A 12,957-nucleotide genomic window follows, 5' to 3' on the forward strand; every position below is an offset into this window, starting at 1 on the left:
GACTGTGAGCTCTTGATTCAACTGTACCCCAGGTCAGGGATGGTTTTAGGGGAGAATCCTCATGAAATTCTGAGGTGACTCCATTCAGGGTCAGACCAACCTTAGTTCTAATCTCCTCCTTCCTCTTTTTGTTTAAGTATCAGGTCTTCCGATATGGATTTCAGACCAAACTCTCATCTTGCACTCTAATTCCTAGAACTGGATCTCGGTTTTCTGGGCTGCTGAATTGCAAACTTGCCTGGTATTCAAGGCTCTTGGGGATTTAGACAGTAAAAGTAACTTTCCCAAGATTACATACTCATCATTGAGGGGGCTGAATTACCCACAGTTTGACTTGAAGGCCTGAAAATATTAGTTACCAAGTTCTGGCAACCTTAAGGTTTTTCTGTTTGGGTCATTTCTTTCTTTCTTTTTTTTTTTTTTTTTTATTTTTTTTTTTAAAGATTTTATTTATTTATTTGACAGAGCGAGATCACAAGCAGGCAGAGAGGCAGGCAGAGAGAGAGGAGGAAGCAGGCTCCCTGCTGAGCAGAGAGCCCGATGTGGGCCTCGATCCCAGGACCCTGAGATCATGACCTGAGCCGAAGGCAGCAGCTTAACCACTGAGCCACCCAGGCGCCCGTCTTTTTTTTTTTTTTTAATGTAATTTTTTTTCTCCCAATTTATTTATTTTCAGAAAAACAGTATTCATTATTTTTTCACCACACCCAGTGCTCCATGCAAGCTGTGCCCCCTATAATACCCACCACCCGGTACCCCAACCTCCCACCCCCCCGCCACTTCAAACCCCTCAGACTGTTTTTCAGAGTCCATAGTCTCTCATGGTTCACCTCCCCTTCCAATTTACCCAAATTCCCTACTACTCTCTAACGCCCCTTGTCCTCCATGCTATTGGTTATGCTCCACAAATGAGTGAAACCATATGATCATTTATTTCTAATGCTCCGAACATGATGACTTTCATTTACACTGCTCTCTGAAATTCTATTTAAAAAATATATTCTGAAATCAAAGCCATCAAGTTTCAAGAACCAAAATAAACAAACGAAAAGCTAAGCACACTCCTTTTTTTTTTTTTTTTTTTTTTAATGCTGTAGTCAAAAACATCAAGACTTTGCAGAACTGGCTGAGCTCCTAGCCATCTCTATAACCTAGCTCGGATTACTTCAAATCTTTGTTCCTCTGTTTCTTCATATTAAAAGTAGAATGATCAATCCTGCTAAATCAGGAAATTCTAAGGATGGAAGAAACTAACAATGTTGGTTAAGTGTTAAATAGCTGGTAGTCTGCTACTTTTCTGGCTATCCAAACATTAATAGATGAGCCCTGGTTATAATTAGGGCTTAGGGAGGGAGGTTCTCCAATGATTAAGAGATCATTTCAAGCCAGGACTAGAATTACAAAAGAAATCTCTTAAGATCAAAAGGGTTTCCCCGTATCTAGGATTTGTGTTTTTAAGTGATGTGACTTGAAGTAAGCGTGCTTTCATTCTTTTCTTTTTCTCAGGAGGAGATTCACAGAAAAATTCTGACTACCCACTTTGGTTGAATCCCGAGACATTTCGGAGTCAGAGCTTGTTTTAAATTATTAGGACCTAGAGTTAAAAGGTATCTGGTCCTGAGTCAAATATAAATGGATCCAAGTAATTCATCCTTCTGATGTAAGAGCAGGAGGATGGGATCCTTGGCAGCCCCTAGCCATATCATGGGTCAGAAGCCGCTGGGAAGCCAAAGGGCTGATATTGATCTTGAACACATTCCATGACCTTCCCTAATTGACAGTGAAGGAAGAAAGTGGCCACAGATGTGTGCATTATCATTTGCCCATGCATAACCATTCTTTTTAAATGATCAAAAGTCATTTAAAATACCAATAGCCTCCTAAAGGACAATAGCATTTAAAAAACTTTTCAATTTCAAATTCAGAAGTGGCTTTAAAACTTACTCTAACTGCAACCCCCCCTCCCTTTTTCAGATAAGGAAACCAAGGCTCAGAAAGCTGATGTGTCCTGCCACTCATCACACCGAATAAGGAAATGGTTAAGGTATAGACCGGAAGAAGGAGGGGGCCCCTGTCTGGGCTCTGAAACTATTCCTGGCAGGCAGAAGCACTAAGCCAGAGTGAACAAGAGATAAGGAAACAGATCACCTGACCCTCAATGTTAGGGAGTATTTTCTTTGGTGGCTACATTGTAATCATAGCAAATGGCCAAACCTCAAACAATTAAGTCATTAAGGATATTCCATGCTCACACCAAGATGATACAAGAAACTCAAGGCTGCAAGTTTCCCAGTCAGTTCTCCATAAATGCCACTAAAACCCTCCGTAGCAACCTATTTGGGACCCCTCTGACTCCTGAGAGCTTTTTCTGTATCCTTGCTTAATAAAACTCTACCGCTTTGCTCGCTCTCCTTTGTATGTGAGATTCATTCTTTGACTTTGTGAGACAAGAACCCTGTGATCCTGTAATAGCATCATTTAATATCTGGTTCCACACTTTGATTCCAGCCCTCTTTCCATGCTCTCCCTTGGAACATCACTGGATTAACTGTGCTGAGTTCGCTTAATCATGCCTGGGAAACAGAAGGAGTAGACATGGTCCCTTATGAACCCAACCTTAAATCCTCATGGGAGCAATGCTTACATGCAGTTTTTAATGAACAAATGGAGCCCATGTGTACAGAAACACAGTCATTCCCATTAGACCCGACAGGCTCATTGGGTTTATACCAGCAGCATGCATTGCCAGAACCCCCAGGAGTAAAGTTTAGGCTATTTCTCTGCTTCTGTAACATAGTCCAAGTGTCACATTCATGCATGGACTTCTTCTTCCTTTGGTTCTGTGGCAAGATTTGTAACTAGAGCTGCCTTCTCCGAAAGCGGGGTTTGGAAAAAGATTAGTATACCTAAATGTGCCCGCTAGAGTTCTAAATGGAACCTCTTTCTAAAAATAAACTTAAGAAATCAGCCCTCAACTATTAAATTATAAGCCACAATTAATAATTCATTTTTGTTAATATGGATAATTCCTCTGGGTCATCTAAAATGCACATGGCAGCGCAGTAGGGGCAAGCCAACATAAATTCACTTCCTCAAGTCAGTCTTATTATTTTTCTAAGAACCTGGATAGATGTAAGCAACCTGACACACTGTGGAAGGGAAAAAAAAATACCAAAAAACCAAAAAACATGTTTCAGACTAAAAAAAAAATAGACAATTCCCAACAATAAATACATCTACCCTATGGCCTTCAAAAATTGAAAGAATACAGGAAAACTTCATATCTAGAAAGAAGACAGAATATTATATGTATTTCTCAACCACTGGCAAAGAAATATCTGATTTTTCTAAATTGTGAGAAGAACACTGGGGTAGCAAAATCTCCTGTCCTACTCTCTCACTAAAGAAAATGTTCTAACCTCACAGACAGTGGACCCCAGCTCATTTTTTGACAAACACTGTATAATTTCAAGCATGGTGTTTCTAAGCTGCAAATAAATTCCAAGACATTTAGTCCAATAGAGTAAAATTTCTAAAGTGGCTATAGAGTCCAGTCCAGTCCAGGTGTCCCAAAGAGGACATAGTAAGTGGATAGATTACAATGTAGGGACTTGAACCACACTGACTCAGGTTTGAACAGGTCTTCATAGGAATGAACCTTCCTTGGCTCTTCCTCTGTTCCTCACAATCAGAACATGTCCCTGCAGCTCTAGGTGCCTCTACTGTATGCTAGCAAGAAAGACCACAATGCTCAGTCTTTCCAGGCAAGGTAATAAGTAAAGCATTGCAGGGGATGAGCCTCTGTCAGTTTCAAATATTATCTCTCTCTCTCTCTGTTAATTTCAGGTCATTTCCCTTTTCTCTCTAGATATGGGATACAGTTTCCCCCAACAAGGGATGAGAGGATGCTTTCTGTATGGGGACCAAGAACAGACAATAAATAATTCAGATTTGATTTTTGTGGATGCTCATGTCGAAACTTTATATCCATTCTTAACTTCTCTTTCTTTTTGCACATCCCATGTGACTTTTTATAGGTTCTACATTCACGATACTTTGAGAAAATCAGAACATCAGCACTCCATTGTTCCTACTCTCTCTTTTTTTAATATGAATCTTTTTTTTTTAATTTTTTTTAATATTTTATTTTATTTATTTGAGAGAGAGAGACAGTGAGAGAGAGCATGAGCGAGGAGAAGGTCAGAGGGAGAAGCAGACTCCCCATGGAGCTGGGAGCCTGATGTGGGACTCGATCCCGGGACTCCAGGATCACGCCCTAAGCCGGAGGCAGTCGTTTAACCAACTGCGCCACCAAGGCGTCCCTCTCTCTTTTTTTAAAAAAGATTTTTTTACTTATTTGAGAGAGAGAGTGAGAGAGAGCTCATGAGTGGGGGGAGGGACAGAGGGAGAGAAACAGAATCTCAAGCAGACTCCCTGCTGAGCGTGGAGCCAGATGTGGGACTCGATCCCACAACCACGAGATCATAACCTGAGCCGAAATCAAAAGCCTGATACTCAAGCAACTGAGCCACCCAGGTGCATCCAGGTGCACCTGACCCATTGTTCCCATCTTGTCCAGGAACCCATTATTCATCCTCTCCAACTTTTGTTTTTCCCTTTGACCCATATCCCTGTGTGGCCTATTTTCAGCACAATGGCCAAAGGGATCCTGCTAAATGGTGCTAAAAATTGTCCGATAGCTTCACAGGTAAGGGATTCACTTCCATACTGACCTTACGTCTTTTTATACTCTCATTTACTTTATTTCTCCCTATGACATTCTTGCTGATTCTAGAGTATGCCAGGCATATGGAAACATGCCACACAGTTCCACAACTGTGGAACTCTGAATTTGCTTCAAGGAACTCACTTTGGCCAGATGAACACATACCACCCACTCTCGATTTCTTAAATTGCTCAAATATTCGGTTAACAGAGGGCTTTTTAATCTGAACAAAATATCCAATTCATCTGCTCTCCATACTCTTCATCAATTTCATTCCTAGTATTTATTTTCACCCGAATGATGTGGATGGATGGATGAACTAATTGCTTTGTTCCTCTAGAGTGTGAGCGCCCTGAGGGAATGAGCTTTACTGTGGTAGGTCCTGCATCTAAAATAGTGCCTGGCATTTAATATGTATGCAATATATATTTGTGGATTGAAGGAGGGCTGAAAAGATTATTCTAATTGATTATAACAAGTAAAACTCAATCTAAATGGCCCTAACTATTTCTGAATGGTCCAGACAGATTCTTCCTGGATCAAAGAGAATCTGAGATGTAAGGTCCAGTTTTCACACAATTTTCTACCAACTCAAACACCTGGCAGGAGCTGGCTACGCTGTGAGGGTTTTGAAGGAGGAGATATCTCTTTTTGTATTATTTTACCTTCACTGCCTAACACATCCACGACCTACATCAGGCCCTTAATGAATGATCATGAATTAAATTTTTGCCAAAACAGGGTGTAGTAAACCAATTCTGATTAGTTTGCATAAGACCCCTCAACTTTAAATTTGTATTTAAATAGAATAACTAAAATTACTCCAACAGCATACCTGTAGCTGATGACCATACTACATTACCTTTTCTAGTACAATTAGAGAAGCCATAAAGATCCTGTCTTTCACAAACTCAACTGTCACAAATAATATATGAAGTCAAGGCAGAGAGAGGCTTCCTGACTCCCATAGAAAGTGAAAGAAATTAAGATTAGTTCAAATTTAAAAAACAGACGCACTGAACTGTAATCTCCGTATGGCAGAGTTGAGGGCTTTCTTCCAAATTCATAGTGAGATCAATTCTGCCTTTTATATAACTCCCTGGGAAAAAAATTCATTTGCACTTATGATAGTCTTTATTTAAAGACAGAAATTATGACAGAAAAAATTGCTAGCCATGGGTAATTAGCTAATTACAAAATGATAGTTACTCTATTATACTTAATATTATTAATACTTCTCACATTTCTTGAGTATTTCACCAAATGTCAAGCATTATGTTAAGAGCTTCAGATGTAATGCATATTTAATTTTTAGGCAGTTTTATAATACAGATCCTAATGTTATCTTTGTTTTGTAGACAAAGAAACTAAGATTTGGAGCATGTTACTTTTCTCAAGCCACACAATTAGTACTTGATTGAGTCGGGTTCCAATTCACCCCCAAAATCTGGGTAGTTAGTCTCCAGTTTTATAAGCTATGTTTCAGTTGTATGACTTGGGATATATCCCATTTTCTTATCAAGATACATGCAAATTAATTACAAGAGACTATCTTCTTTTATAAGAAAGAAAGAAATAGGAGACAGTATGCACACATCTATTCATTTTCAAAAAAGAAGTAGAGAAAGTACAATCCAGAGACTAGTGAGACAGATGACCTAACAGGAGTGAGGAAGAAGAATGGGATGCAGGGGGAATGTAATGCAGTAGTGGAAGGGATGAGGAGAGAGGGACACTTCTTTAAATATACCTTCTTGTTCACCCAGGTAAAGTTTTACATGTTTCATGTGATACAATATCTGTATCTATGTCTATGTCTTTATCTATATGTCTACATCAATATCCTATATATCTGTATCTATATTTGCTATTCCTCCCCATTTCTGGCACAGAGCTTCTAAAACTCTTGGAATTTCCCAAGGGAGGAAAGCAATATAACTGTCTTGTTGCCATAATGAGGTGACTTTTGGAAACACCTAAGGATAGGGGCTGGTTGCCAGGAGAAACATCTACGAAATTAATGAATTGGAACTTTGAGTCCCACTCCTGACCCCTGGGGAGGAGAGAAGGACTGGAGTTAGACTGTCAGTGGTCCATGATTGACTCAATCATGTTTGTGTAATGAAGGTTCTATAAAACCCAAAAAAGGATGAGTTCAGAGAGCTTCTGAATTGGTGTACACTCAGATTTTTGGAGAGTGGTGTTCTCAGAGAGCATGGAAGCTCTGCACCCATCTTAACCCATACCTTAACCTATTTCATTGCTTCCATTTGACTGTTCCTGAGATAGATCCTTTAATAATAAACTGGTAATCTAGTACATAAAATGTCTTTCTGATTTCTGTGAGCTGTTCTAGAAAATTAACTGAACCTAGGGAAGGGGTCCTGGGAACCTCTGATCTGTACCCACATAGACAAGCACAAGTAACAACCTGGGCTTGCAATTGGTGGCTGAAGGGGTGGTGAAACAGTCTGGTAGGACTGAGCCCTTAACCTTTGGTACCTGATGCTAGGTATCTCCAGTAGATAGTGTCAGAATTGAGTTGAATTATCTCAAAACTGCTTAGTGGATGTGAGTGGAAATCCACCTCCTGTCAGAATTTAGTGATCAGAACCCCTTATTCCACAAATAAATAGTTAAGGGGCACCTGGGTGGTGCAGTCAGTAAGGCACGTGACTGTTGATTTCAGCTCAGGTCATGATCTAAGGATTGTAGGATCAAGCCCCCTGTTGACTCCATGCTCAGCACAGAATCTGCCTGAGATTCTCTCTTCCTCTCCCTCTCCACCACCCCCCCCTCTCTAAAATAAATAAATAAGTCTTCAAAAACTAATTAGTTAAAATCAATAAGGATGTTGTGTGGGGGATCCCAAATGGAATTCAAGATCTAACAAATGAGGGTTACTGTGTCATGCTTGAATAGCTTGAATAACATAATCACATTTAAGATGGAACAAAGAAAAGGATAGACCTAAATAACTTTGGAAAACATGACTTAAGCTATATACTGTAAGGATAACAGCAAAAAGAACTGTGTGGTGACAGGGCATTCTTTTTTTTTTTTTTTTAAGATTTTATTTATTTATTTGACAGAGAGAGATCACAAGTAGGCAGAGAGGCAGGCAGAGAGAGAGAGGAGGAAGCTGGCTCCCTGCCGAGCAGAGAGCCCGATGAGGGACTCGATCCCAGGATCCTGAGATCATGACCCGAGCCGAAGGCAGCGGCCCAACCCACTGAGCCACCCAGGCGCCTGTGACAGGGCATTCTTGTTAGTATATTTGGTTTCCACAGGGACAGGACCAGTAATTCTGAAAATAATGTATGTGTATATTTGGAATGAGAAAATAAGTAAATACATAGTAAATCATAAGAGCCAGTTTTCTCACTTGTGGAGGAGGAAAAATAATCCCACCCCCACCTTTCTAGGTTATTGGCTGAGACTCCCCTGTAATAAAAGACAAATTAACAGGAGAAAAGGGAACAGAAGTTTAATAACTTGTATACTTCTTGTACATATGTGAAAGACTCAGGAAAACTGAGTAACTCTCCAAAATGGCCCAAGTCACCACCTTACATAACATTTTTAGCTAAAGACAAAAGAAGATATTAGGGGGGTGATGATAGGGAAGTCAGTTAAAAAAGTCTTCAGGTGGGACACTGGGTGGCTCAGTGGGTTAAGCCTCTGCCTCTCACTCAGGTCATGATCTCAGCGTCCTGGGATAGAGTCTTACACTGAGCTCTCTGCTCGGCAGGGAGCCTGCTTCCCCCACTCTCTCTGCCTGCCTCTCTGCCTACTTGTGATCTCTCCCTGTGTCAAATAAATAAATAAAATCTTTTTTTTTTTTTTTTTAAGATTTTACTTATTTATTTGATGGAGAGAGCACAAGTTTGATAGAGAGAGAGCAGAGAGCCCGATGCAGGGCTCGATCCCAGGACCCTGAGATCATGACCTGAGCCGAAGGCAGAGGCTTAACCCACTGAGCCACCCAGCCATCCCAATAAATAAAATCTTTAAAAAAAAAATATGAAAGTCTCCAGGAAAAGTAGAGTAAGGAAGGGTAACTTTTTTTTATTATCTTATTTATCTAGATTTAAGTTATCACCTTAACACAGCCCAAGTGTCCATGTCCATCAATTGATGAATGGATAAAGAAGATAGATAGATCTTCTTTATACACACACACACACACACACACACGTATGTATAGTGGAATACAAGTCAGCCATAACAAAGAATGAAATCTTGCAATTTGCCACAACAGGGATGGAGCTAGAATATAATGCTAAGTGAAATAAGGCAGTCAGAGAAAGATAACTCCCATATGATTTCACTCATATGTGGATTTCAAGAAACAAAACAAATGAGCAAAAGGAAAGAAACAAACAAACCAAGAAATGGACTCTTAATTGTAGAGAACAAAGAGAGGGTTAATTTGGGAAATGGGTGGGGGAATGAGTGAAATCAGTGGCAGGGATTAAGAATGCACTCATCTTCATGAGCACTGGATGAATGTATAAAAGTGTTGAATCACTATATTGTACACCTGAAACTAATATAACACTGTATGTTAACTAACTGGAATTAAAACACGAGTTTTAAAAAAGGTGTTGCCTATCCATTGATACATTTCTAGAGATTTAAAGTCCTCTTACTCTGGTACAGAGAGGGAGGCCCTCTTACAAATGGAAACTTCCTTTTTAAATGTAAATGTCTTTTACAAAAGAGTACCTTCTACTTTGTTTTTACAGCTTTTCCTACATCTGCTCTTTCTTACAAATAACCAGCCTAAAACAATTGTTTATGCCAAGGAGTCACATTTTGGAGTGACAAATTTTGTTCCCCTTCACACTGTTGGAAAACCAAGTTAAAGATAAGAAAAAAGAACAAGGCTGTTTCTATATACATGTGAGTATACGTTCGCCTCACTGTCTCTGTCTAAACAGAGGACCTACAAGCAAGGATAAATGTAGCAAGGAACACATCTAGTGGCAAGATCTTGTTTTCTAATGTCATCCTTCAACAAAGAAGAAGGGCTCCTTCAGAAGTGTGATTGATAGAGGGTTGGGCCAGGAGAAATACAAGATGATCTTGGGAGATCTTTGGCTGCCAGAAAGTCAGAGTGCTTGAAGCATAATGGAGGTATGCCAAGAGAACACAGGAGCCAACTGAAGGCTTTCTCAACGGCCAAGCCAAATGCGTGACGACTTGAGTAACAACAAAATGACACCAAGAGATCGTAATACAGAGAATAAAAAGAAATATCCTTGGGACTGTACTGATATAAATAAATAACTGAAATAAATAAATAGATTAGGGAGAAAGGAAAGCCCCTTCTTAAAGAAATCCAGTTTAACAAAGTAGAATGAACAACGAATGGAAAATTAGCACTAGGAAAACATCACAGTAATGATAATAGTGGCAGGGAAAAATCATCGAGGGATGCTAAAATTAGGGACATAAATATGACAGGAAAACAGAGACTTGCCTAATCTCAAAGTATCTCCTACAGGATACTTACTAATGACACATGGAAAAATTATAACTATGAAGTGGAGATACCAAACAAGTACTACCTTACCAAACTGATCAAAATTAACATCACCAATAATCATCCCTGTTAGGGAGCACTGAGAAGGGCCCATGATCCTTCCTGTGGTTTTCTTGCCAAAATCGCAGAATCTTTATCTCATCCCGAGCAAAGAGCAGAGAAATCTAAATTTCAAAATACTGTAAAAATAAAATGCACGTCACCAGTATTCTTCAGATACTGAAGTACATGAGAGATCAATATCATACTATGAAATAACCTGGAAATAATAAAGACTGGAACTGTGAGAGATCGGAGAAAATGGGTACATAACGATCAAATGCAATATCGAATCCTGAATTGGACCCAGAGCTGTAGAATTGGTATTAGCTGAAAAACTGATGATAATCAAGTCTACAGATTATTTAATCATGTCCCTTTAATGTGAATTTTCTGGTTTCAGTAATTTTGCTATGGTTGTACATAACGTGAACATTAGAGAAAGCTGAGTGAAGGGTACTATTCATAAACTATAAGTTTGTGTCCTAGTTTTGCAATTTCTGGAAGTCTACTTACAGTTTGGAGAACCCATTTTAAAAATATAAAAAAAAATATGTGAAAATAATTTTAGGAGAGCAAGATGAGAAAGTACACATAATTTAAATGAAATATATTCATCATTAAGAAGAAAGAAAACAATGTAGGATAAACTTTCTTTTGAGCATGCTATTAGTCTGTTTAAGTTACTGTAGCAGAATATCATAGGCTGGAAGTCTCAAAAAAACAGAAATTCATTTTCTTACAGTTCTGGAGGCTGGAAATCCAAGATCAAGGTGCCAGCAGTGTTGGTTGCCAGTGAGACCCCTTCTTGGGGCTTGTGAACATCTGCCTTCTCACTAGGTAGAGAAAAGTATGGCCTTTCTTCTGTGCATATGTGCAAAGTGAGAAATCTTTGTATTTCCTCGGCTTTTTATTAGGATGCTAGTCTTTTCGGATTAGAGTCCTAGCCTTATGACCTCATTCAGCCTTAACCTTCCGTAAAAGCACTATCTCCAAATGTGGTTACACTGGGGCTTGTGTTTTAACATCTGCAATTCAGTCCATAACAAAGACCAACTGGACTCATAATCTTCATATGTAAAAAAGAGACAGTATATGTATTGCTGGACATTTTTTATAGAAGAAGGAAAAGAACGAGGAGGAAAATGGGAAGACAGAGGAGGCAGACTGATTCTGTGTAAGACAATCTGGTGGAAGAATGCATGCTTTTTGGATGAATACTGACGGAATGGATTTGCTGGGTCAGGACCCACAATTTGATTCCTACATAAATCATACAGTTAGTGACACAAAAGACTATATGGAAAGTGTACGTGTGTGTGTGTGCGCACGCGCACATGCATGTGTAAGGCAAAAACCACTTTGATTTCTCATCAGACTGCCCAGATTTTCACATAACCGCTGAAAACAAAGGGGAAAAAGGGATTTAGAAGCAGAAGTAGCTCCATTAACTCATACTAGCTGAATCTCAGTTATATTCAGTCTGACATAAAACTCCGTGAAACAGACAAGAATGACATTTAAATGCAAGCAATTGACAGACCTACCTTCCCCCCTCCACTCTAAATAATAATGTACAGCCACATTCTCTAGCCAATTCCACTTCCTAAGTACCTTGTTTGACATTTGCCTGCAATGAATGGAACCCCTACCAGCATCATTAGCTTTGCAAGATTTTCTCCAGGGAATGGGCAAAGCAGCTGCCAATTCTAACCAGCCAGGATAGAGGGGAAATATAAAGAAACAAAAGGCAGGATAAAATAAAGCAAATCCCTGCAGTAAATTTGAGAGGTTTTATTTGCAAAAGTAAAAGATGAAACAAATATTATAGCTTTTGGATGCATCAGTAATAGAAAAGGAGACACTTACTGCCATCCAAAACAATCAAATCAGAGGCCACTGTGAATCAAAGGATAAAGAGACAGAGAGAGAGAGAGAGACAGAGAGAGATAAAAGAGAGAGAGAGAGAGGGGAAAAAGCCCCAACTTCCATGAGCTATGCATCTGGCTACGGAGAGTTTGATATGGATATTTGGTCAGCTTGTCCACATCCGAGGAAAGATTATAGGTGTAAATATTCCAGGGTTTTGCTCATTAGAGTTGCTTTTCTATTTTATCTTTGAGCTTTGGTTATACCTGCCTACACCTCCATCAGAAGGTGAGGAGGCAGAGAGACTCTTACATGAATGAAATCAAGAACACTGATGTGAGATGCTAGAAAATATACATACTCATCTCTGCCTTTGGTTCCTGGCACAGAACTCCTAAAACTCTGGATTTAGAAATCTTGACATCTGGGCTTTGTCTCATTCCTAGTCCAGACCCCAAGACCTAAGTCCAAAAGCTTGCAATAATGGAAATGATAAAAAAAAGTCTTCAAACCAAGATATTCTAACTTTATATGCTAAATATTCATGTGGCCTTAGATAAGCCACTTACGCTTCAGAATTTCAGGGTTTTTTTAATCCAAAAAAACAGATTGTCAACACTTCCATGTTATAGTGATAGTCATCTGATGCATGTTGTAATCCTTAAAGACTATGGAAATCCAATCTATTGGGAAAATGCAGTCAAATTCCTGAGGACATCTGCCATTCTTCCCTTTTTCCCACTGGAGAACATACTTATAGGGTTTGATCTAGTAG

The sequence above is a fragment of the Neovison vison genome, chromosome 11 (assembly GCF_020171115.1).
Source record: "Neovison vison isolate M4711 chromosome 11, ASM_NN_V1, whole genome shotgun sequence".
NCBI lineage: Eukaryota > Metazoa > Chordata > Mammalia > Carnivora > Mustelidae > Neogale > Neogale vison.